The 23,968-nt window shown below is 49.3% G+C and overlaps 1 protein-coding gene across 1 annotated transcript in view; it reads left to right on the forward strand.

The window, feature by feature from the left end:
• The first annotated feature begins 288 nt into the window (after positions 1 to 288).
• LZTS3 (leucine zipper tumor suppressor family member 3) overlaps positions 289 to 23,968 on the forward strand; it is a 62,029-nt gene continuing 38,349 nt past the window's right edge. Inside the window, exon 1 of the mRNA XM_066632208.1 lies at positions 289 to 525. The gene's annotated coding sequence lies outside the window, so the exon portion shown is untranslated. The remainder of the gene's footprint in view (positions 526 to 23,968) is intronic.

Consider the following 23,968-nt stretch of genomic DNA (forward strand, 5'->3'; position numbering starts at 1 on the left):
ACTTGCAGGGAGATTTGTTTTTCATAGTAGTGGAAAATCCCCCCCCCCCATGTGACACACATGCTAGTCTAAAGCTACCTTAGTGCCATTCCCCTCCCCTAAGAAGGCTACAGGCTGGAGGGGGTGGGGAGTGAAGGGTTAAAGAGAGCCGGAGATCCACCCTCCGCCTCGATCCTGCTCTCTGATAGGCTGGGAGTGTGACAAGCGGGGAGTGGCCGGAGGAGGGGGGGGTTGCCTGCCGTTTGCCGCAAGAAAAGGGGCAAGATGCGTGTAGTGGGATGATGCGTGCGTGTGGACCAGTGACACTGGCGGCGATGAGAGGCGCCAGCCTACCTGGAGCTGCCGGCTGCCAAGCCCCGGCCGGGCACCGCTTCCACGCCTGACCGCTGGCCAAGGAGGGAGAGAGATCGGTTGCAAAGAGGGGGAAAGCCCCCCCCCAACTACTCTACACGTGTCTCCCCCCCCCAAAGGATTAACGCAGCAGGAGCCTCCTGAAGCCGCATCCAGAGCCCTTCCCTGCAAAGAGTAAGGAGGGGGGAGGATATTTTTGGGGTGGTGCATGGAGGCGGTGGCGTAGCCGGGGGGGGCAAAGCACTAAGAGCCCAATCCTTTGCATGTCTACTCGAAGTAAGCCCCATTATGCTCAGTGGGGCTTACTCCCAGGGAAGTGTGGCTAGGATTGCAGCCTAAGAGCACAATCCTATGCATGCCTACTCAGAAGTAAGCCCCATTATGGTCAGTGGGGCTTACTCCTAGGAAAGTGTGGCTAGGATTGCAGCCGAAGTCTTGCACCGCAGCGTGCGAGGGGCCCTTGGGGGAAGCAAACGCCTGGCACCGAAGGGAAGGGGGAGGATCCCTGCATGACTTAGTGCTTTGCCCCCCCCGCGGCTACGCCACTGCATGGAGGAAGATTGTTATTTGGGGGCGGCGAAGCCTTGCTGCGTCTCGCGATCGGTATGTCTCGTTTGCATCCTGGAGGTCGAAGGGGGGGGAAGAGGGATGGGGGGAGCGGAGTGGCAACCTGGGCAGCGAAATGGGGGTCTCACCTGGGGAGGGAGATGGCCTCCCCCACCCTCCTTGCCCAGGGCTGCTGAGAAACGGACCCACTCTTGCTGGGGTGGGGTGGGGGGTTGGATCGGCGTGTCTCTGGCGGGGGGGGGCGTCAGCAGCGGGGGGGCATCCCCGAGGGTGCCGCTGGCGCGGGCATGGCTGCCCAATTATGTCATCTCTGCCTTCCGGAGGCTGCAGCGGGCTGGAGGGAGGGCAGCTCGTCGCCTCGGCTGGGCAAAGATGCAGGGACCCCCCCGCCCCCCCTCTCGCCTCCCAGGTGCGCAGGCAGGGCTGGAGCCCGGCGATCGCGCCCGGGGAGGCTGCCGGAGCCCAGGCTGGTCCTTCCCGGTCCTGCCGCCCCCATTCATGTGGGGCAGGGAGATGGGTGTGCAGGGCTCCCCCCCCCACGTCTGCCAAGGGCGGCTTTCTAGGGGGGGAAGAAGGGTGCCCCCCGACCCCCTCTGCCCCCACCGCCCCTCCGTCTTTCCACCAGTGGCGTAGCCAGAGGGGGGGCGAAGCAGTAAGTTTCGCAGGAAGCCTCACCGCGGCCCCTCCCCCTCCCTTCGGAGCCGTTCCGGGCGGAGGGCGCACAGCGGAGGCATCGCCCCCCCTCCGGCTACGCCACCGCCGGGCACAGCCCTCCTCCGCCAGGCACGGCCGCCCGCATCGCCCCGCGGGGGGCGGGGGCTGCGAGGGGCTCCCCCCGCCCGCCTCCGGGGCTGGCCCGCTGGAGAAGTGGGTCACCCGGCGTGCCAGCCTCCCGGAGCGCCAGTGCCCCCAGCAGCGGCTCCCCGAGCGGGCGCTGCACTGCAGCAGAGGCGGGCGAACCCGGCGGCTGCCTGCCTTCCTTCCATGCCTCGCCTAGGCACGTCTACTCGGAAGTAAGTCCCACTATAGTCAAGGGGGCTGACTCCCAGGTAAACGTGGGGGGAGGATTGCTGCTTTTGGGGCAAGGATTCCAGGTGTGTCTACTCAGGAGTAAGTCCCACTGTAGTCAATGGGGCTTACTCCCAGGTAAATGTGCCTAGGATTGCTGTCTTTTTTGCAAGGACCCTCTGCTTGTCTACTCAGAAGTAAGTCCCACTGTAGTCAGTGGGGCTTACTCCCAGGTAAATGTGCCTAGGATTGCTTTTTTGCAAGGACCCTCTGCATGTCTACTCAGAAGTAAGTCCCACTGTAGTCAGTGGGGCTTACTCCCAGGTAAATGTGCCTAGGATTGCTGTCTTTTTTGCAAGGACCCTCTGCATGTCTACTCAGAAGTAAGTCCCACTGTAGTCAATGGGGCTTACTGCCAGGTCAATGTGGCTCCCAGACCTCCTCCTGCACCCCCCCCCCCACCAAGGCTTGGAGGCCTCAGTCAGCAGGGCTGGGTTGGAGAACTGCCCAGGCAGTGGGCCTGTGGGCTCCTCCCACTGCTGCCCAGGCATGGGCTGGGGGGCTCTGCAGCACCTCTTCCTCCCCCCTGGAGCTTGCAGGCCTCACTGGAAGGAGGCTGGAGTGCTGGGCCCCTTGGAAAGGCTGCTCTGCACTGGGCCTTGCCATGGTGACTCAGGGCCCACGGGCTGGAGAGGGGCTTTTGGGAAGGCCCAGAAGCAGAGCAGGAAGATGCCAAGGCCACCCACCCAGTAGAGTACCTAGAGGGGGTGCAAAGCACTCAGTTTTGCAGGCAGCCTCACCACTGTGTGCAAGCAGCCTCTTCCCCTCCCCTTTGACAAATTCTTCCATTTTGCTCCCCCCCTCTAGCTACGCCACTGCACCCACCAGTAATAATATCCAGGGCCTGATCCAATCTGGCTGGGCATCCTCCAGATGGAGGTCAGAGCCCAGCTCAAGGCTGCTGCGAGTGCTGCCCTCGTTCCCATCTTAAAGAACCATTAATTCCTATCCCAGGCTTCTTAAAGAACCATTAATTCCTATCCCAGGCTTCCTCCAAGGGGGCTCAGGGAATAGTCACCAAGGTACTTCCCTACCTCTTTAGCCTTAAACAACAACCCTGTGAGGTTGAGCAGGCTGAGGAACAGCCATTAGTACACTATCAGGAAGTTTCAGAGCTGGGTGGGGACTTTAACTGGGTGCGCCAGGAGACCCATCCTGAGACACACTGGAGCCTAGTGCTATATATCTAGTAAGGTAGTAACAGCAGCAAAGTTGCTTTTCCCTTATCAAGTTGCTTTTAGGCATATATACCCTGCTTTTCCACACCCCCCCCAAAATGGTATCCAAAGCAGCTCACAAAAACAACAGTATTTACATTAGTTAAATAAGGGAGGGGTTGTGGGTCAGTGGAAGGACTACTGCTTTGCATACTAGCCCCCCCCCCATACTGGATCCCTGGCAGCAAATTGGATGCTGCAGCTGTATATTGCAGTGGCATAGCTAGAGGGGGGTGCAAAGCACTTTGCAGGGAGCCTCACCACAGCATGCAAGGAGCCCCTCCCCATCCTCATTAGAGCCACTCTGGGCAGTTCCATTTTTGTTCCCACCTCCTGCAATGGCTCGGAAGGGGAGGGAAAGGGACCCCTTGCATGCCCCAGTGAGGCTCTCTGCAAAACTTAGTGCTTTGCACCCCCTCTAGTTATGCCACTGGTATACTGTATACTGCAGCTAATTTAAATAGAACCCAGCCTGGTGGGGATCTGATCACACACGTGCCTTGAAGCATGGGTGTGTTCAACTTTTGGTACACCCTGTGGGGTGCAGCAAGAAGAATGACCTGTTTTCTCAGGGGGGCATTTTGTTTCCCAGTGAGCAGCTTGAGTGAGGGGGGAGGGTCAGGCTAGAAATGGTCAAATTCCCCAATAAATTGAGTATCCTCTAGCAGTCAAAGACTTCATGTTTATGGAGCTCAGCTGCACCACTGCATATAGACAGACACACCTGCTCGGGGAGGAACTCAGCAAGGGTCCTTCCCAAACTCACCTGGAGATGGTGCCAGGGGTTGAACTTGGGGCCTTCCTCATGCCAAGCAGGCATGAGTATAGCCACATCTCCCATCCTCAAAACCTATGGTTGACACTCCCTTTAAACCCAATCAGACCACTGATCCATCTAGTCCAGTGATAACCATTCATTCCTGTGGCCAGTAGCCTGCCTCTGAGCCCTGCTGCTTGAGAGTAAACCTGTCTGTGTGCAAAGCTGAGCTGGAGCTTCTGGTTGTTCCAATCATCACCTGAAGATCAGACAGGAGGAGGACCCAGCAATGCTTCTTGATGGCTTTTCCATGACTGTGAACCTGCTTTTCTCAGAGGCACATGGACCAGCTTCTCTGCTTTCAGAAGCATTATCTTTTGGAGGCCTGACATTTGTTTGGGGAGAGGAAGACCGTCGTCCATGACACTAAGACTTCCTCTGTTTTGAACCTTTAGCACTGTAGATGCTTAAATACTTAAAAAGCATTCGGCGGCAGCCTTGCGTATGCTCTCCAGGCCTCGGCAAGTAAGCTTGCTTCCAATGCCAAAGCCACGCTAGAGATCTGATGCGGCTTAAAACTGGTTTTTAACACCCTCCTGGCTTCCTGAGAGAATGCCAAGAAATGGTTCAGGTGCTGAGGATTCTGCTGGCATGAGGCTTCCAGCTCCGGTCCCAGTCTGGCAACATTTAGGGTTCCTAGAAGAGGAGCCAGGCAAGTCTACCAGGGCTGATCCTTTCTTGGTAGCATAGATGTGCCCAAGGAAAGGAGTCGCTGGCTCATGGTGACAACTGCTGGCTGCAGTCAGCTGCCAGGAAGCTGGAGAGTGAACTTCAGAGAGATGTTTGGGGTTTGCTTCTTCTCCTACATGTAGAAGGTATGTACGTGCATAGTAATGAGGACTCTGCCCAGGATCATCTGGGTACCTTTTTCTGCAGGGCTGGCCCAAGTTCTCCTGACGCTTGTGGCTGCATGCATGTGCCCATGCCATGCCATACCCACCTCCACTCCTGTTCCAATCCAGGAAGTGAAAGGAGAAGGAGCAGTGGAGGCAAGAAGGTAGACAGAGATGGGCACTCCTCCACCATCATCATCATCATCAAGCTGCTGCTTGATGTGACAGCTTCAGTAGGCCTCATGGATGGGCCAACCCTGTTTCTGTTCGGGACATTGGTCGCAGCTGATTGTGACATCGTTTCATTCATTCTCAAAATTAAAATCCTGCTTTTTGTGTTACAAGAAAAATCAGAGCTGCTAATGGACAATGAAGCAATCGTAAAAATGCTTAAAATAATAAAAAAATTGCACAACTGGGCAATTTCAATGTGAGAAGCAGGGTTTTCTCTGTAGTGGCACCGCAAGTGGAGCACTTACTCCCTGATGAGTTGAGAACTGCCCCCTCCTTAGTGACGCTCTAGTAGTGGCTGAAGACATTTTTATTTCAACTAGTATTCCGAGTGTGTGTATGTGGTGTGGGATGAGCTGCCTCTTACTAGTGCCACTTATGGCTTTTATTAGTGGGGTTTTTGTTTAACTACTGCTCTTATTGTGTTTTTTATCTGGGGTTCCTGATTTCATAGTTTATATTGCTGTGTTAATGGCATCCTCTCTATGCTGCTTTGGGGTTTGACTCAGGTTGTCAGAGCTGTGTGCTGGTTTTTATCTGTATTTTATTGGTTCATAGTTTTGAGTTGCCTTTAAAACTGTGTATTTAATTTTACTCTGTATTATGAATTTTGTTAGCCACCTTGGGCTTTTATGGAAAGGTGGGATATAAATCTTTTAAATAGTGCAGCAGCAATAAAAATTCCTCCACATCTGCCTGCTTACACCTTTGCCAGAACCTGTCCCCAAAATCCCCCTCTTCAACAAGTGACAAGAACTGAGCAGTGAGGGACCCAGGTGAGCTACCATGGCAGAGAATGTCCTTCAGACCTGCCTTCTGAATCTCTGGTGGTGATTTGAGGATTGATAGAAGAGGAGGTGATCCTTTGGGTAACCTGATTCTAGCCAATGGTACAAATCAGCACTTTGAGTTGGGCCTGGTAAGTAACCAACAAAACTGAAATGGAGTGACTTCTTGAGTTAAATGGTGTGTCCAGGTAGCCCTGCTTAATATACCAGAGAGGCATTTTGGATCAATGGAATGTTCCAGGCATGTCTCGAGAGTAAAACACTGCAGTATCCAGCCTGGAAGTGATTCAAGCCCAGATGAGCAGGGCAGAGGCAAAATGGCCCTTCTAGTGCAGGTTCTCAAACTCTTTAGCACCAAGACCCATGTTTTAGAATGACAATCTGTTGGAACCCACCAGAAGTGATGTCACAGAAGTGGCATCATCAAGCAGGAAAATTTTTAACACCCCCCATATAACAAAACCAAATCAATTAAGTAAATTAAGTTTATAATAAGATTAAAAAAATTTATTTAATAAAAGAACTAACCCTTCTAAGCAGTTGCTGATCTGTTTTAAAAAAAAATTCCCCCCAAAGCCTGAAGGCTGCAGTCCTATCCACACCCAGGATAGGGTCAACCCCATTGCCTATCTGTGTTAAAAGCCTATACAGGTGGGGTCTGGGTATCCATGGGGGGTTCTTTTCTCGGACCCCACCCCAGGCGATACTGAAAACCATGGATAAGGAAATCTATGGATGTTGTCCTTTTAAGCCCTTCAAAGGGGACCAGGTCTGGGGCTTCGCCAGTCCTCCTAATGCATACAAACATCACTTTTGGTGTTCACCAAAGAAAAAACAAAGTAGCATTTTTTTTGTGCTATGGGGTTATTTTAAAGCCTGCAGAGGCCATAGGCAGTCACAGGTGCAGGCTGTGCTTTGGACGTTCAGGTGGACCCAAGTCAAGTTCAACGCTAGTCCGGGGGACCTGTGTTGATCCAGATCCGCAGATGCAAAATCAATGGATAAACAGGCTCCACCTGTACATTGTAGCCTGTTAGAAGTACAGATCTGTAACCTTTCCCAAAATGCAGTCGCATACCACGGTAGCATCAAGTACAATATATTAAAAATGAAATGAAATGAATGGGGATGTCAGGGTTCCCCTGACTTACCTGGGAGCCAGCCCCCAGGCCAGGCGGCAGCAGCAGCAAGGAGAGGGACCCTGTAGCTCACAGGAGAAGGGGAGCCACAGGCAGATCCTCACACCTGCCAGGAGAACAATAGCAAGGCCAGAGGGGACTGGCTTGCGGACTCTTGGGAGCAAGCTCCAACAAGCCACAGCCAGGCACTCAGCAGCAAACCTGGCCAGTTCCCAAGCCGGGCACTGGGGTCGTGGGGGACCAAGCCAGTTCTTGACCAGCTAGGCAGGCCTCTGGCAAACTGCTCAAAGCTCCAGGGCTCACCGGTGTCCCCAATACCTGCTGGTCTGTGGGGGCAGCACCACCCACAAGCCTAGCCCATCCAGGGGCGAGAGTGTGGCAGCAGTCCCTGCAGCCTGGCTGGCAGGCAGAGCAAGAGAGAGAGAGGCACAAGTGAGAAAAGGGAGGGAGGGCTTAGGTGGCCAGCATTATAACCCTCCCAGGGAGGAAGGGGTGGAGGCGAGGGCTGGCCCCTAGCATAAAACCCAGCCCAGCCTGGGATGAAGGCAGAATTGACCAGGCTACTGGCTGGAGCAGATGCTGGCTAGCCCATGAACCAAAGCAGCCTATGGCTGTGAGGGTCCTAGATGGTGGGGAAGAAGGACCTGGACCCAGGTGATGTAATCTTCTTCCCCTACAACCCTGCTGAGGCCTCTTGGGTCAGGCTGGCATCACTGATGCCAGAGCTTGAGGTGCCCTACTGTTGTCTCCTGTGACCCAGTGGGTCCTATATGCCCTGGGACCCACCTGGTTGGTCCTGACCCACAGTCTGAGAAACACTCTTCTAGTAGGTTGTTCTTTAGGATGGGCTTCTTGCAGTGTGGTTGCAAGCAGCTTCAAATCAGCTTGGAAGAGCTTCCCTGGAATCTCCAAGTAGAGCTGGGGAAGACCCCTGGCCAAAACCCCAGAATTCTGTAGCCAATAAGTATAGGCAGTGTGGAGCTAGATGGACCAATTGTCTTACTCCAGTGCTTCTCGCATGTGGGTTGTGACTAGCTGTAAAATAAGGGGTTGTTTAAATCTCTGTATCGGTGTTTCTCAAGCTGTGGGTTGGGACCCACTAGGTGGGTTGTGTACCAATTCCAGGTGGGACCCCATTCATTTCAATATCTTATTTTTAATCTATTAGACTTGATGCTCCCATGGTATGTGACTGCATCTGGGGAAATATTGCAGACCTGTACTTTTAACAAGCTACTATGTCTATTCTTTTAGCAATGATAGTCAATGGGACTTACTCCTGGGTAAGTGTGGGTAGGGTTGCAGCCTAGATTGTTAGAAATTTTCCTGCTCAAAGATGTCACTTCCAGTCATGACATCACTTCCGGTGGGTCCTGACAGATTCTCATTCTACAAAGTAGGTTGCAGTGCTAAATTTGTGAGAGCCACTGCTCTATATATTTTTGGGAGAGTCGCTGTAACAAGTTTGAGAACCCCTGTTCTAGGATGATACAGGCTTGCAAAAGTGTAGGGGGTGTGTGTGGACCTTTGTTGCTATGAAGCCTGCCTTCAGAGAAATATTCAAGTAAAATGCCACGGAAATTTGCTGTGCTTATTGGTTATTTTTCCACCCAAGTGGGTAGTATATCCACCCTGGGTTATTGGTTCAGCTGAATTACATTTTTCCCCTTTTGGGTTAAGTCCCTGTAGAAGTTTTGGACTGCATTCAGGTGTGTTGCGCTGGATCTCAGAGATGCTTGGGCTTCATACGAATATCCCCATTCAGTCCTTAGCAGCACTTTAAGCAACTTCTGCTTTAGAAAAGTGTCACAGCCAGATCTATTATAGTCCCAGTTCACCAGTGAGGAAGCAGGAACTGTTAACCAATCCCACTTGCCTTGTGCAGGGACCTAATCCTCCCTGGGTTTCAGCCTCCTGGTTCCTGACAGTGAATTAAGCTACTGAAGAAGGAATCTTACTGGATTCAGTATATTAGTTTTAGATGAATAATCTTGCATTGCCGGACTAGAGCTTGCTGGCTGTGGGACTACAGCACTTTAAGGAGCTTTTGGAGTGGCATTTTAGTGGTAGATTAAAAGATTATTAAGAAGCCAGGCTGGATTTGGTGCCGTACTTCCAGTTGGGGCTATTTAGAGTAGGATTTTTGATCCTCTTGTCTGTCCAGCTTGACCTTAATGTTCTCCTGAAAATGACCATGACAATGAGAATCTGGACAAGGCAGACTGACGAAGGCTGCTTGGTCAAACCTTTGGGGCTGGCAAGGTTGGGTTTTTTGGTGCAAGCCTTGGCAGGAGGGAATTGAGTGGTGGTAGCCAATGCTTGTACCTTCACCTCCTTCTCCGTTTGCCTTAGCAGAGGTGTGGCAGGCTGAAATGCAACAGATGCAGCTATCTCCAGCACAGAGACCTAGTGCTAGAAAGAGGTACACATGTTGGCTAACAAATTCATTATTTCCTGTGCACTCGCCATAATGGCTGAGTAGCCCTGCCAAAAGCACTGCCAATCTCTACAGAAGCATTTGTACCTGCGCCCCATTGCTTGTCTCGTTAGCCCCTCATTAAAGCTCCCTTTTCTCGCCATATTTTCTGGCATGAGATTCTCGCACTTCGGGTCTGGGCATTATATAAGCTGACACTGGCATTGCTGGCAGTTCCGTATGCATCTAAGGCGTTTGGGCCTCTTCAGCCTAGAAAAGAGGCGCCTGAGGGGGGACATGATTGAGACATACAAAATTATGCAGGGGATGGACAGAGTGGATAGGGAGATGCTCTTTACACTCTCACATAACACCAGAACCAGGGGACATCCACTCAAATTGAGTGTTGGGCGGGTTAGGACAGACAAAAGAAAATATTTCTTTACTCAGTGTTTGATTGGTCTGTGGAACTCTTTGCCACAGGATGTGGTGATGGCGACTGGCCTGGACGCCTTTAAAAGGGGATTGGACAAGTTTCTGGAGGAAAAATCCATTACGGGTTACAAGCCATGATGTGTATGTGCAACCTCCTGATTTTAGAAATGGCTATGTCAGAATGCCAGATGCAAGGGAGGGCACCAGGATGAGGTCTCTTGTTATCTGGTGTGCTCCTTGGGGCATTTGGTGGGCTGCTGTGAGATACAGGAAGCTGGACTAGATGGACCTATGGCCTGATCCAGTGGGGCTGTTCTTATGTTCTTACATGGTGCCTCCACTGACACTTTCAGTGTGTGGGGAGAGATGGTTAACAGCGGATGTCTGTGTCTGGACTGCAGTACTTGGTGGAGGAACAAATGGAATAAAGTCACCATCTGTAGGGTTATGATAATGCCCCTAAACTGAAATTTCTCTCTCACATACATACTTACACCCCCCCCCCCAGCTAATATTGTGCTGGTGTGTCACTTTTGTGGTGCCTGCTCATGGCAAGCACATTAGACCAGTGTTTCTCAAGGTTTGTCCTCTGCCGTACCACTTCATGTGGTCCACCTATTTAAAGTACCACCGGAAGTAACTCATTGCAGTGACAGTTACTTCTGGGTTGGAAGGCCAGGTGTGATGCAACAAACACCAGTAAGAGGCTCCAGGTGGATGGAAGGGCTTTTCTGAGCACAGAAAAGCATGCTTTGGAGCTCTACCCACCGAGCTGCTGTTTGTTGCTTCACGTTCTGGGTCTTGCTGCCGCACCACCTGCAGAAGTCCTGCAAGTACCACCAGACGCCACCTCAAGTACCACTGGTGGTACCTGTACCACTGGCTGAGAAACACTGCAGTAGACAAACGATCCTTGCTGTGAGCAAACTGCCGATGGAAGCGGCTAAGGTGCATGCATTTGTCCTGAGCTATCCAGCCACTTCTGGCTGTCATGATACAGTCCAAGGTGTGGTGTAACCAGAGTCTACCATATTCAGCTACATGACCTGCTGAAACAACAAGCTTTTTATTGCCTTCCCCCTCAATCCACTGAGGTGTGTGAACAACGCCCTCAATGCCAAAAAAAAAAGATACTGCGTTTTTCATGCTATGATGTTTGGACAACAAAAGCATTGTTCCTGTGCAGGAGAAACAGGAAGTGTAACTGCTTAGACTGGTTTTGTCCCCCTGGGTGGAATGGCCATTGGGGCTCCGGAGTAGAGCTAATGCTATAGTCGGGAGGTTGGGTCTGGATAGGAGGAGGGCGCTCCGACTAATAAAGCATCACGAGGTCTCTAGGATAACAATTCCGGTGTTCGTCTCATCAGCCCAGTCACACTGAAGAGCGCAAAATATTCTTGAACACGGAGTGATCTGTGACATCTTGGTCTGGTTGGGGGTTCTGCTGAGTATGTAATTGTGCTGACACATATAACCAAATTCTCATTGCTGTCACTGGATCTAATTCACGTTCATCTAGGAAATTTACTTTGTAGCGGCATCTAACCCTCAGAAATACTCCTAAACGTCATGCTGTGAACTAGCAATGCAGTGTAGCTGTCAACTGAAGACATGAGTGATAAAGCTAGGCAATGAAACTGAAGATCCGTGCAGTCACGTAGCTACAGGGGGTGCAAAGCACTAAGTTTTGCAGGCCCCCCCCGAATGTGCCATTTTGCCTCCATTTTGCTCCCACTACCCGGAATGCCTCCAAAGAGGAGGGGCTGCTTGCACGGCGCGTTCAGGTGCCTGCAAAACTCAGTGCTTTGTCCCCTCTCTAGCTATGCTACTGATCCAGCATGGCTGAGGGTGCAATCCTAAATACACTTCCACCCGGTAGTAAACCTCTTGGAATTCAGTGGTTCTTACGTTCTGAGTAAATATACATAGAATTGCATTGTGAGCGAAAGATCAATGTGCTGGAGAGCAAAGGATTCTCTGTGCACTGTTCAGAACATTCACAGGCTGGGCTTGGGCTGACACATGTCTGCAAGAGACAGGTCACGGCTCTTCTCTTGCAGCTGGAGGCTTGCTGGTGTCAACAGATGGCTTTAAAGAGGATTAGACAAAGGCATGAAAAACAAGATGGTCAGTGGCTGCTGGTCATGAGGGTTATGGGGAAACTCCATGGGGAGCGATGGCAAGAGAGCATTCTTGCTCATATCTCCTGCTTGTGTTCTTGGAGGCTTCTGGTTGACCACAAAGAGGAAGAAAAGATGCTGGACACTACCTTGGTCTGATCCAGCAGAAGGAAGAAGTAGCGCCAAGAAAAGACAGAACTTTTGGTAAATAAATACTGGTAGCAGCATGAATCTGTCTTTGCATCAAATGCGAAGGCCAGCCTTGTGCAAATGTCCTTGGAAATAAGCTCCACAGAACTTGGTGGGACTGACTTCTAGCTAATAAGAACCCTAAATATTGTGTGTACCAGAATGGTTGCTGGGAATCAATGTCCATGGACGGGCAAACCTTCAGAAACTGGGCCAGCGACCTGCTCCTCCTCAAACCTCTGCAGCTCTCGAAAACCGCAGATCTCCTTTTAGGCCCAGGGAGGTTTGCTGTCTCTGCCTTATTCTTTCTGTCTCAGCTGTGATTGGGTTTCTGCCTCTCTCAAATCGCACCGTCCCTGGTCACAGACTTTGTATAACGTGCAGCGCAATCCTATCTTGCGCTGGAACAGGCAGGCCAGGAGGCCTGTGCTGTATCCGGCGCAAGACTGGGCTCCGAAATGTCTCAGCCAGAGGTAAGGTAAGCCACTGCAGCCCCAGTGGGTCTCCTCGTACTTGCGCCACCTCTGGAGATCCAGGGAGAGAGGTGCATGTCTTGTTTGATGTGGCCACCAAATCTCTTGATAGCCTGAAATCTCCGTCTTTGGTGGAGATCTTTGCGGCAGGGAGTTGTACCTGCTACAGTGGTCAACTTGAAAGCCCTGGAGACCCTTTTCGCATGGGAAGAAGTCCTCATATGTTGAGTTCTGGGGCCTTCAGACTGATGTGCTGAACATCCCAGCTTGACTCTGTGAATGAAGAAGAAGCCCTAGAATGTGCTTGTGGTTCTGTTTTGTGCCCGTTCCTTGGAGGGCAAAGTCCATTGATCCATCATGCTGTCTAGTCCCTGATTTTCCTATTGAGAAGCCCGTGATGGCCACCCTCTAGGACCTCAGCTTAAAGACCTCTGTGCTCGAGGCAAAATAAATGTGCACCTCCCTTGCTTGTCTTCTACTGGCCTCCACCTTCTTGCTGTTTTTAAAGCCCTTTTCTGCCCCTCTCCCTCTCAGGGTGAATTGGAGCTGTGGAAAGTCCTCCACTGCTGGGTCCTTCTGCAGTCTTTCTTCCCCTTCCCCCCCCTCCCTGCCATCACGTTCCAGCAGCCTAAGGACTGCCCTGGGAAGCCCAGGCTGACGAAGGCTGGAGAGTGGAGGAGACGTTTGCAAGGGAGATGAGGTTAAAGAGAGCTGACATCTTGGCGGGGCGCCTCGTAACGTTGTCTTTGAAACGGCAAGCAGAGGTTCTCGGGCGACCTTCGCCTGGGAGAACAGGCCGTGCAGCGCGGCAGCCCATTCAGTCGCGCAGAGGCCTTTTGTGAAGGGGAAAGTGAGCAAAATAGAGACGTTGGGCAGGCTGCCAGCTTGGCTGCCAACAGCAAAGGGAGTTTCGCTGTTTATGATTAGATTTCAGTTACGCTCGGTTTCGGATCCAGAGAGAGGTTTCTGTTTTTGTCTCTGTTACGGTTCCGCGTTCTCCAAGGTGACACCGAGTTCAGGGCTCGGAACAGGCAGGTGCCTGTAGGGTCAGAGGGGGTGGGGAGGCGACCCACAGGGCTCAACTAGTCAGAATATCAGACCTTGCCCTGGTCCAGTCCCAGAATCGGCATTTAAATTGCTCTCACTGCTAATATGTTTAATATTCAATGGAGAACTTGAAAGCTTGGAATGGAGTCTACAGGCTCTGCGCAGCGCTTTGATGATTTCATGTTGTCCAACATTGCCTTCTGTTCTCCTGGAGCAGATTTGGAGGGGGGGAGGGAGAAAGCAGCGCATGTTCACCAGCCCACCCGTTCATCCCCCGCTTTCTTTCTCATTTAGCAAAACTGTTCCTTGGACCGTCTAGGCATCTTTGATCCTTGTTCACTGCTCTGAGCCCTGGGAAATCTGGGCCGTGTGGCTCAATCAGTGCTTGATTTCTGAAAACAAGAGGTTCCAGGGCTCATAGCTGCCTAGAAAATTTATGGCGCAGGTCTTGGAAGCTCTGATTCCATACACTCTCAATCCCTAATGTAAAGGAGGTGGTCATGGCTAGTCTGTGCTCATAGAAAGCCACTCTGTATTTGCTCAGAGGCACTCTTTTTTATTATGTTGATTTTCCACTCTCCAAGGCTGATGAGAGACAGTTTTTCTTTTCCTTTCTAGGGTGCGCACCATTAATGTGGGCCCAGTAGTGACACTCGCTACTCAGCCTGTTGTGTGAACCCCAGAATCCAGGTGGGTTCCTGGGCAGAATATATGAACAGGTGCAAATTTCCTTAGGGAAGTTTAGAAACCATCCTTGCATTGTCTAGTCCACCAGAGCAGACTGTAGGGCATCTTCTTCTGGAACAGCCCTGTGGAGGGTTTGTTCTTGTATTCTTCGAGGCCTGATTAGACTGTGAATGAGGTACAGTGTGCCAGCTGGTGCCTTCTAGTCCTGCCTGTTTATTGCTTGACTAGGTCTGTTTTGTGCCACTCCGCTGTCTTCTACACAGCCTTCATGCTGTGTTTGGGGCTTTAGTGCAACGTCTCTCTTAAAAACGTCCAACCCCAGGTCTGCCCTGCTTAGTCCAGTCAGTAATTTTTATCTGGTTCTGCTTAGGTGGACAGGCTTGTGCATCTGTTCCTAGAACTTCAAGGTCCACCAGCTGGAGCAAGGTTCAAAATAGTGGCTCAGGGGATTGGTGGACATGTAGGATTTAGAACCAGGGTGATTCTGAGCACATGATGTCTCCAAGAATCTATTTCCAGGACCAAATGGAGCTCAGATTCTTTCTTTCACACGCCAATCTACTCCTGGTTCTCCTCTTACCCCTCCTCCCATTTCTTTCTTTTTTTTCAGCAGCCTAATTTACAAAATGACGAACATTCACCTACCCATAACAACAACAACCACAGTATTTATATACCGCTTTTCAACAAAAAGTTCACAAAGCGGTTTACAGAGAAAATCATAAATCTAATGGCTGCCTGTCCCAAAAGGGCTCACAATCTAAATAGCTTCGAGCCTTCTTTTTCCCTCTGGTCTAAGGTCACCTAGCTTTGATCTGGGAACTAAGAACTAAGGGGCATTATCATAACCCCACAGATGGTGACTTTATCCCATTTGTTCCTCCACCAAGTACTGCAGTCGAGATACAGACATCCGCTGTTAACCATCTCTCCCCACACACTGAAAGTGTCAGTGGAGGCACCATGTAAGAACATAAGAACAGCCCCACTGGATCAGGCCATAGGCCCATCTAGTCCAGCTTCCTGTATCTCACAGCGGCCCACCAAATGCCCCAGGGAGCACACCAGATAACAAGAGACCTGCAAGGCTTCCTGGGAATTGTAGTTAAGAACATAAGAACAGCCCCACTGGATCAGGCCAAAGGCCCATCTAGTCCAGCTTCCTGTATCTCACAGCGGCCCACCAAATGCCCAGGGAGCACACCAGATAACAAGAGACCTGCAAGGCTTCCTGGGAATTGTAGTTAAGAACATAAGAACAGCCCCACTGGATCAGGCCATAGGCCCATCTAGTCCAGCTTCCTGTATCTCACAGCGGCCCACCAAATGCCCAGGGAGCACACCAGATAACAAGAGACCTGCATCCTGGTGCCCTCCCTTGCATCTGGCCTTCTGACATAGCCCATTTCTAAAATCAGGAGCTTGCGCATGCACATCATGGCTTGTAATGGATTTTTCCTCCAGAAACTTGTCCAATCCCTTTTTAAAGGCGTCCAGGCTAGACGCCATCACCACATCCTGCGGCAAGGAGTTCCACAGACCAACCACACGCTGAGTAAAGAAATATTTTCTTTTGTCTGTTCTAACTCTCCCAACACTCAATTTTAGTGGGTGTCCCCTGGTTCTGGTGTTATGTGAGAGTGTAAAGAACATCTCTCTATCCACTCTGTCCATCCCCTGCATAATTTTGTATGTCTCAATCATGTCCCCCCTCAGGCGCCTCTTTTCTAGGCTGAAGAGGCCCAAACGCCGTAGCCTTTCCTCGTAAGGAAGGAACTTGCTGGTTCACATCTCTGCCTCTTTGCTGCTAGGTTGAATCAGCCCTAGCTTGGACTGCTGGCTGTTTTCTGAGCTCCGCTAGCATTCTGCGCTGACTGTTGACAAAGTCACTTCATTTGAGTTGATCTTGTTTTCTCATTAGCTGATTGTAGCAATTTGGCATAAATTACCCTAGGATGATAAAGTTCAAGTAGACCTCTGGTGGCCGGCAGAGTGACTCCCGTGAATGAGTGCAGGGAAGGAGAATCTCAGCTGCTTGTTTCTCACGTGAGGTTACTCTTATTACAAAATACTTGGGGGGGAAAAACCCCGCAAGACACCCTGCAGACCAACCTTACAGACCCTGCAAATTCCATCCTACAGACGAACTTGTTGCTGCCATCTTCACCCCCACAACTAGGATTGTGCCAAGACATTCCACATTCTGTACCAAGAAGGTGTATACATAAACCATATCTTCATCTTTTATTTATAGAATTGTGCGAGTTGCATTTTCTCCTCATTGGGAGCGCACAGAAAATATATATAGCATTAAAAAAAACAAACCACAAAGCAGCCTAATAATAATAAAGTCGTGATGGCAGCAGAAATTGGCAAAGGTTCTAGAAATCAGCAGGGACCAGCCACAACTGTTGAGAGCAGAATTTGTTTTCAGGTGGTGATGGAAGTTATATACAGAGAAGGCCAACCTGAGCCTGCATAATTTCATTCATCTCAATCATGTCCCCCCAGGTGCCTTTTTTTCCAGACTGTAGAAAGGCTACAGTGTTTGGGGTTCTTCAGTCTAGGGAAAAAAGGTGCCTAAGGGGGAACATGACTGATGTATAAAATTATGCATAGGATGGATAGAGTGGCGAGAGGAATGTTCTTTTCCCTCTCACATAACACCAGAACCAGGGGCTATCCACTAAAATTGAGTGTTGGGAGAGTTAGGACAGACGTAAGAAAACATTTCTTGATCCAATGAGTAGGTCTGTGGAACTCCTTGCCACAGGATGTGGTGATGGCACCTGTCCTAGATGCCTTTAAAAGGGGGTTGGACAATTTTATGGAGGAAAATTCCATCAGAGGTTACAAGCCATTATAACTCCTGGTTTTAGAAGTAGGCTGCCTCTGAATGCAGGTATCTTATTGCCTGTGTGTTTTGTGAGACATCTAGTGGGCCACTGTGAGATACAGGAAGCTGGATTAGATAGGCTCTGGGCCTATCAGGGGTTGTCTTATGTTCTTGCATCTAGCAAGGGCTGCCTTTTGGTCCTGGGGCAGAGGGAGGGAAGCAGCTCCAATGGGTCAGGGGTTGCAAATGTCTTACTCTATTGTCTCAATTTTTTTTTTTTTTGCCATAATTTAGGAAGATGTTTCATTTCTCCTTTTATCCTTCCTTTCCTCCAAGGAGTTCAGGATAGTGTACATGGGTTTTCCCTTCCTTCCTTGTCTTTGCAACAACCCTGTAAGATAGGTTAAGGCTGAAACGACTGAAGGTAACCCAATGAGTTTTTATGATCAGTGGAGAATTTGAACTGACATAGGGCCCAATCCTATCCAGATTTCTAGCACTGATGCAGACATGTCAGTGGGGCATGTGCTACATCCAGTAATGGTGGGGCAGTCATGGAGGCCTCCTCAAGGTAGAGGAATGTTTTTTTGAAACGGTAGCTTTCGAAATGTATGTAACAAAACAACTACATTCAACATTACTTTGCTACCAACATTATTCCAACTATTAAGACATTACATAAGAACAGAAGAACAGCCCCACTGGATCAGGCCATAGGCCCATCTAGTCCAGCTTCCTGTATCTCACAGCGGCCCACCAAATGCCCCAGGGAGCACACCAGATAACAAGAGACCTGCAAGGCTTCCTGGGAATTGTAGTTAAGGACATAAGAACAGCCCCACTGGATCAGGCCACAGGCCCATCTAGTCCAGCTTCCTGTATCTCACAGCGGCCCACCAAATGCCCCAGGGAGCACACCAGACAACAAGAGACCTCATCCTGGTGCCCTCCCTTGCATCTGGCCTTCTGACATAGCCCATTTCTAAAATCAGGAGGTTGCACATACACATCATGGCTTGTAACCCGTAATGGATTTTTCCTTCAGAAACGTGTCCAATCCCCTTTTAAAGGCGTCCAGGCCAGTCGCCATCACCACATCCTGTGGCAAGGAGTTCCACAGACCAACCACACGCTGAGTAAAGAAATATTTTCTTTTGTCTCTTCTAACTCTCCCAACACTCAATTTTAGTGGATGTCCCCTGGTTCTGGTGTTATGTAAGAGTGTAAAGAGCATCTCCCTATCCACTCTGTCCATCCCTTGCATAATTTTGTATGTCTCAATCATGTCCCCCCTCAGGCGTCTCTTTTCTAGGCTGAAGAGGCCCAAACACCGTAGCCTTTCCATTGAAAGCACAATCCTATGCATTACTCAGAAATAAGTCCCATTGTGTTCAATGTGTATAGGATTACAGCCTGAGACTATTTAACATATGTGTATCCTGCTAATTCCTCCCTAACTATATGCCCTGTATGCTCAGCCAAGAAAACTCTCCCAGCAACTCACACAATATTAATATTAAATTAAGGTAGTGAGGCTTCTCCCAGGTTGATCTAAACAAAAGTTGAAATACATAAGAGATGCATAAGGACAGGAAAGAGAACTGGGCATGGAGACTGGGGGTAGAGGTCAGGGAATTGCACTATTGGTGATACTGGAGAGTAAACAGCTTTACTCAAAACACTGAGGCCACCTTCCTCCAACTCCTGAGCATTAGAAGACCCTGCTCAGCCCTCCTTTTGAAATTCTATCAGGAAGCACCCGCCAGACATGATGCAAAACCATGGTTTGCTTCGCCGAGCCATGGTTTCACGTTATGTCTGAATCCAAGCCAGTCTGCAGATAATGGTTTGTTCCGGACTGATGGACTAGGATTCAAGTTCATGAATTCTGCCAACTGTGGTTTGCCAGTTGTGTCTGAATGCACAGACTGTTGCTAAACCATGGTGAGCGAGGGCCAATGTTCAACTTTAAGAGGAGACTGATGTGCTGTGGAGATGGAAGTGAATTTATGGAGTGGAGTTCTGAAATGAAAGTAGACAAGCAACACCAAACCATGGTTTGTCTATTGTACATGTGGGAGCCTTAACCATGGTGCAGATTCTTAACTATGGTTAACGTAAACCAAAGTTTCTTGTTATTTCTGAACCCAGCTACAGTTGCATGCACACATTTATGTGAGCGAGTGGGTGAAATCCATCAGGTTTTTGTGGATAGCAGAGTCCTTTTCATTTTGTCATTTGCAAATGTGGTTGTGGTTTTCCTTCTTGGAAACAAAACAGCAGCCCAAGATGTCTGTGTTTTGTGAGGGGGAGTTTCAGGGCAACCTTTTTGACATTTGTTTATTGGGGGCAGGGTGGAGATGAAGTGCTGAGCTGTGAAGCTTTACGTGAGAGAACTGAAGCTGGTTTAAGCTGAAAATAGCGACTCAGGAGTGCAGTGGGGTCAGTTTTGACATGAGCAGTTTTAATGCTTGCCAAAATCCTTTGCGTTTGTTTTCTGGGTTCTGTCTCCCTCCTGCTTCAGTCTCTGGGTTAGTGATGATTTGATGCATCCATTATATTTGCAATATTCATAGTTATGAAGAGCCATTTGCATGAAACTGTGTAAAAAAATTTTTGAGTCTCTGAAGGATACAGAAAAAAAACGGATCTTTTTTTTAAACTCTTCCCTTTCTTAGGGTTTAGGTTGGATTTACTGTATCTCTTTTTCAAAACCCAGAGTTCATGAAGGACCCTACCACCTTGTGCATTTTCTTTAGCATGGGAAAGGTGGGGATATAAATTTTTAATAAATAACTCTACATGACACCCTAAGTCATGTCCACCCATAGTCCAGTGATTCTCAAACCTTTTACCCCAGGACCCACTTTTTAGAATTATAATCTGTTGGAACCCACTGGAAGTCATGTCATTAACCTAGAAGTGATGTCATGGCCGAAAGTGACATCATGAAGCAGGAAAATTTTTTTTAACAATCCTAGGCTGCAGTCCTATGCACACTTACTCAGGAGTAAGCCCCATTGACTCATTGTTCAAAACATATAAATTATAGCCTAACAAAAGTACAGATCACCCCAAATACAGTCACCTACCATGGTGGCATCAAGTCTAATATACTGAAAATAAAATATTGAAATGAATGGGGACCCACCTGAAATTGGCTAGACCTAGTGGGTCTTGACCCACAGTCTGAGAAACAGTGTAGTAGTCTTTTCATAATGCCTGCCCCTTGAGGGCTGTTTAGATCTGAAGCTATAAGTGTATATGGTGTTTCACACAGTTTGGTCAAAGCATGTATAGTGCTTTGCACTCTGCTTTGGTAGGAGCTGGTCCCTGCCTTAACTTTGACTGTACATGCATTCCTCTTGGATCGCACAAACATTTACCCACAGACATGCGTACAATATGATGTGCAAGCAGGCCTCGAATTGTACTCTTTCATAACTGAGGAATGGTGTGTGATGTCAGAGTGTGCTTGAAAGGGTGGGGTTGGGCAAACAGAAGAAGGCTTGCTTCCCGGTGGCTTCTGTTGAGACCTATGGGATAAAGTGTACATGGGCTGTAATTTGCACCTCCCCTGCTAGGGAGATAAATGACTCTAAATGGGGGTCACCAGTGATGGGTGCTTGTTATAAATGCTCCATCCTCCTGGATGGTAGTGGGAGCAATGGAACAGCCCCACTGAACCTAGTGAGGCTTCCTTCTGAGTAAGCATGCCTATGATAGCACTGAAGGGCAGAATCCTGGTGAACAGTGACTGTGGCTTGGTTGCTACGGCCAACCCACATTTGGCAGAGTTTTGCAGTCATCTCACCAAGATACTACCAGAGCATGCAGTGCCCAAGCTAGATATGCCCCCCCCCCCCGTTTTTTCACCTTTTTCCTTCCTTTCCAGTTGTGGTCCAGTCTGGGATGTCAATCCACCAGCTGGACCAACCTAGCCTAAGTCGTCCTATTCAGAAAGCAGGTGCCACTCAAATTCTGCGGTAACATCTTTTTTGAGTGGAGGTGCCAAGGAAGAAAACTGGGGCCTTCTCTGCATCCAACGGCTGAGTGCACAACCATGAGCTTTGGGCCCTCATTCATTCATTGGTGACTAACCTGCAGACTTGGGAAGTCAAAGATGCAAGAATTATGTGTGTGGGGGGGGGGTTGTGTGCTGGTGTTCATTCCTAGCTGCCTTATTGCACCCACTTGGAGATACAGAGTGATGGGTGTGGACACCCTCCCATCTCAGACAAAGGCGCCTGAACACTCCTTGTTAAGGAGAGCGAGGTGAGGCTCGCACATTGGCGCACCGTACGTTGTGAACCTGCCTTCTAAAGCTTGTTCACTGTCTGATGAAGGGCTGTCGGCATCTCACACTGCTCTGCTTTCACCTCCCACACGCTCTTGAAATGGCAGCTAGCTGGAGGTTAAAAGTCTCTCGCAAAGTGGTTCTGGAGCGCTGGGAATATGAGCTCAGTGTCTACAAGGCAGTCATGGAAAAGTTATTTACACAGCAGCTCGAAGAGGCATGAGCTCACTGGCAGGCTTATCATTTCAGCTGTCTTCTCTCTCTCTCTCCCCCCCCCCCAGATATGCATTTTTATTGACGTGTCTCCTTAAGGATGGGAAGTAGGGTAGAGCAGGGGGGGGCGCGTGGCGGCACTATAATTACCTAAAAGGGAAATGAGCTCTTTAAAAGTCACCGTCTGATACTTTTATGAGACCCGACCAAAATGATGCAAAGATGGAAACAGCCTTTCTGTTTGCCCTCTTTTGTCCTTAGAGAGACTGGAGAACCAGCTCAGAAACACCTCCTTTGCATCCAGAAATTCCCAGCTTCCATCCCTGGCAGCTTCTCCTGGTAGGACTTAGAAAGAACCCCTGGAGAGTTGCGGCCAGTCTCAAGTGGACAGGACTGACGTCCATGGACCAGTGATCTGGCATAGGACAGAGAAGGCAGCTTCCTGCTTTCATGAAAAGAATCACTAGCCCATAGCATGTGTGCTTCTTTATGGTGCTCCGCCATCATTTCTGGTTTAAACTAGTGTTTTCCAAAACATCTGGGGCACTGGAGGTGCTTTGCAGTCTTCTTTCTTGCACTCAAAGATACATAAAAACCAATATATAATTGACTTCCATAACACTGCAAATAGTGGAACAACAAGAGGACCGCCCTCCCTTTGCCCAGGCCATCAGGGAGGGGATCCTGCTTTCTGGGTAACAGTGATGGGGGGGTTGGATCCCTTTGTACTGATCAGCTGTAGTGCAGACTGCACAGGAGAGTCCCCATGCGTCCTCTCTCAAGATAATGTTACTGCCTGTCTACTAGTAGAGAGAAGGGGAATTGGTGCTGCACAGGGCCTCCTGAGCAGATAGACAGATCCTCTTGCATGGCCTCCACAGTGGTAGAACCACAAATGATGGTTTTCACTGTGAATGTGCAGAGACCCTGGGATTCCCAGCATGCAGAGGATGGCCGCATCTCTGAATGGCTTCCTGTCATCCAGTAACATCTTTTACATATTGCCCTCACTTATGTTGTTGCTTGTTCCAGGTCTTTCTTTCGTCTACAGATTGCTGGCTTTCGTATTGTTCTGGGTGCTGTTTCTTTCCCTTTAGGAATCATTTTTTATTGTAGAGGGGTGTGTGTGTGTGTGTGTGTGCCTTTTAAAGTGTCAGTCTAATTTTTTTGTTTTAAGAAAGGTGGGATAGGAGTGACTTTTAATAAACGATTCAATGGTGGAAACTTAAAAAGTGGTGGTGGAACTTTTCAAAACCCACTTCAATCCCTCCTGTGTGAACCTTGCAGGTTCCGGAAGCACAACAGAGACTGCCAAGCCCTGTGAACAGTGGGCTATTCCTAATGGATACCAAAGCCCCTGTTGTTTGCTGACTTGAGTGAAGTTGTCCAGGCCACTTACAAAGTGAACCCAAGCAGAAAAAAAGTCTTGATTACAGTCTAATCATCCAGAGTATGAGAAATGCTTTCTAGGGTACAAAAGGCACCAAGAGCAGCTTCCCTCCCCTAGCAAATACAGTCATATCTTGGGGGGGGGGGGGGAAATGGGAGATGGTTTTCATTGGAATCACAGCACCCACTGCAGGTCAGATCCAGATTGAGAGTTTGACAAGACACAGCTCCTAATTTAAAAAAAACATATACACACATACACCGTGAATGAGAAGGAAATATGTGTTTAAAAGCCATGCCATAGTTTGACCCAAAGCTTTGCTTAATGTTGCTTTCCTTTCCTTAGTTCTACTCTTCTCTGAGCACATGGCCGCTCTCTGGTCTGTATCCTGGAAAAGCACAACTTATTTTTAAATCTCTGTTTTAACACAGCGAGAGACAAACTTTAGAAGCGATCAAGAGCCTGGCATGGATTTGGAGAGGATGTGATGACACTTTTTGTCCCCAATTGTTCCTCTCTCAAGCTGCCAGCCATAGAATCACCAGGCATGTGTTATGTAATCTGCTGCTATCACACCACTGAGATGAAAAATTTCCATCTCGGCGGCCTACGCATCTGCTTTGTCATCTCAAAATCTTGCTGCTGCTGCCTTTTTAAGGAGCAGTGCTACAGTTCAAGAAGCTCCTTCTTTTGCATTATGGAATGATCTCATCCTGAAGCAGCAGTTAAGAACTACCAGATCCTAAAGGTTGTAAGACAGATATGATAGCAGAGTCAGAGTGCCCTGGGGGAGGGCAGAGATGGCAGGTCCCTGTCTCTGATGGAGAGTGAAGGTGTATTCACTTGTGGGGTTG

Source organism: Tiliqua scincoides, chromosome 6, assembly GCF_035046505.1.
Source record: "Tiliqua scincoides isolate rTilSci1 chromosome 6, rTilSci1.hap2, whole genome shotgun sequence".
NCBI lineage: Eukaryota > Metazoa > Chordata > Lepidosauria > Squamata > Scincidae > Tiliqua > Tiliqua scincoides.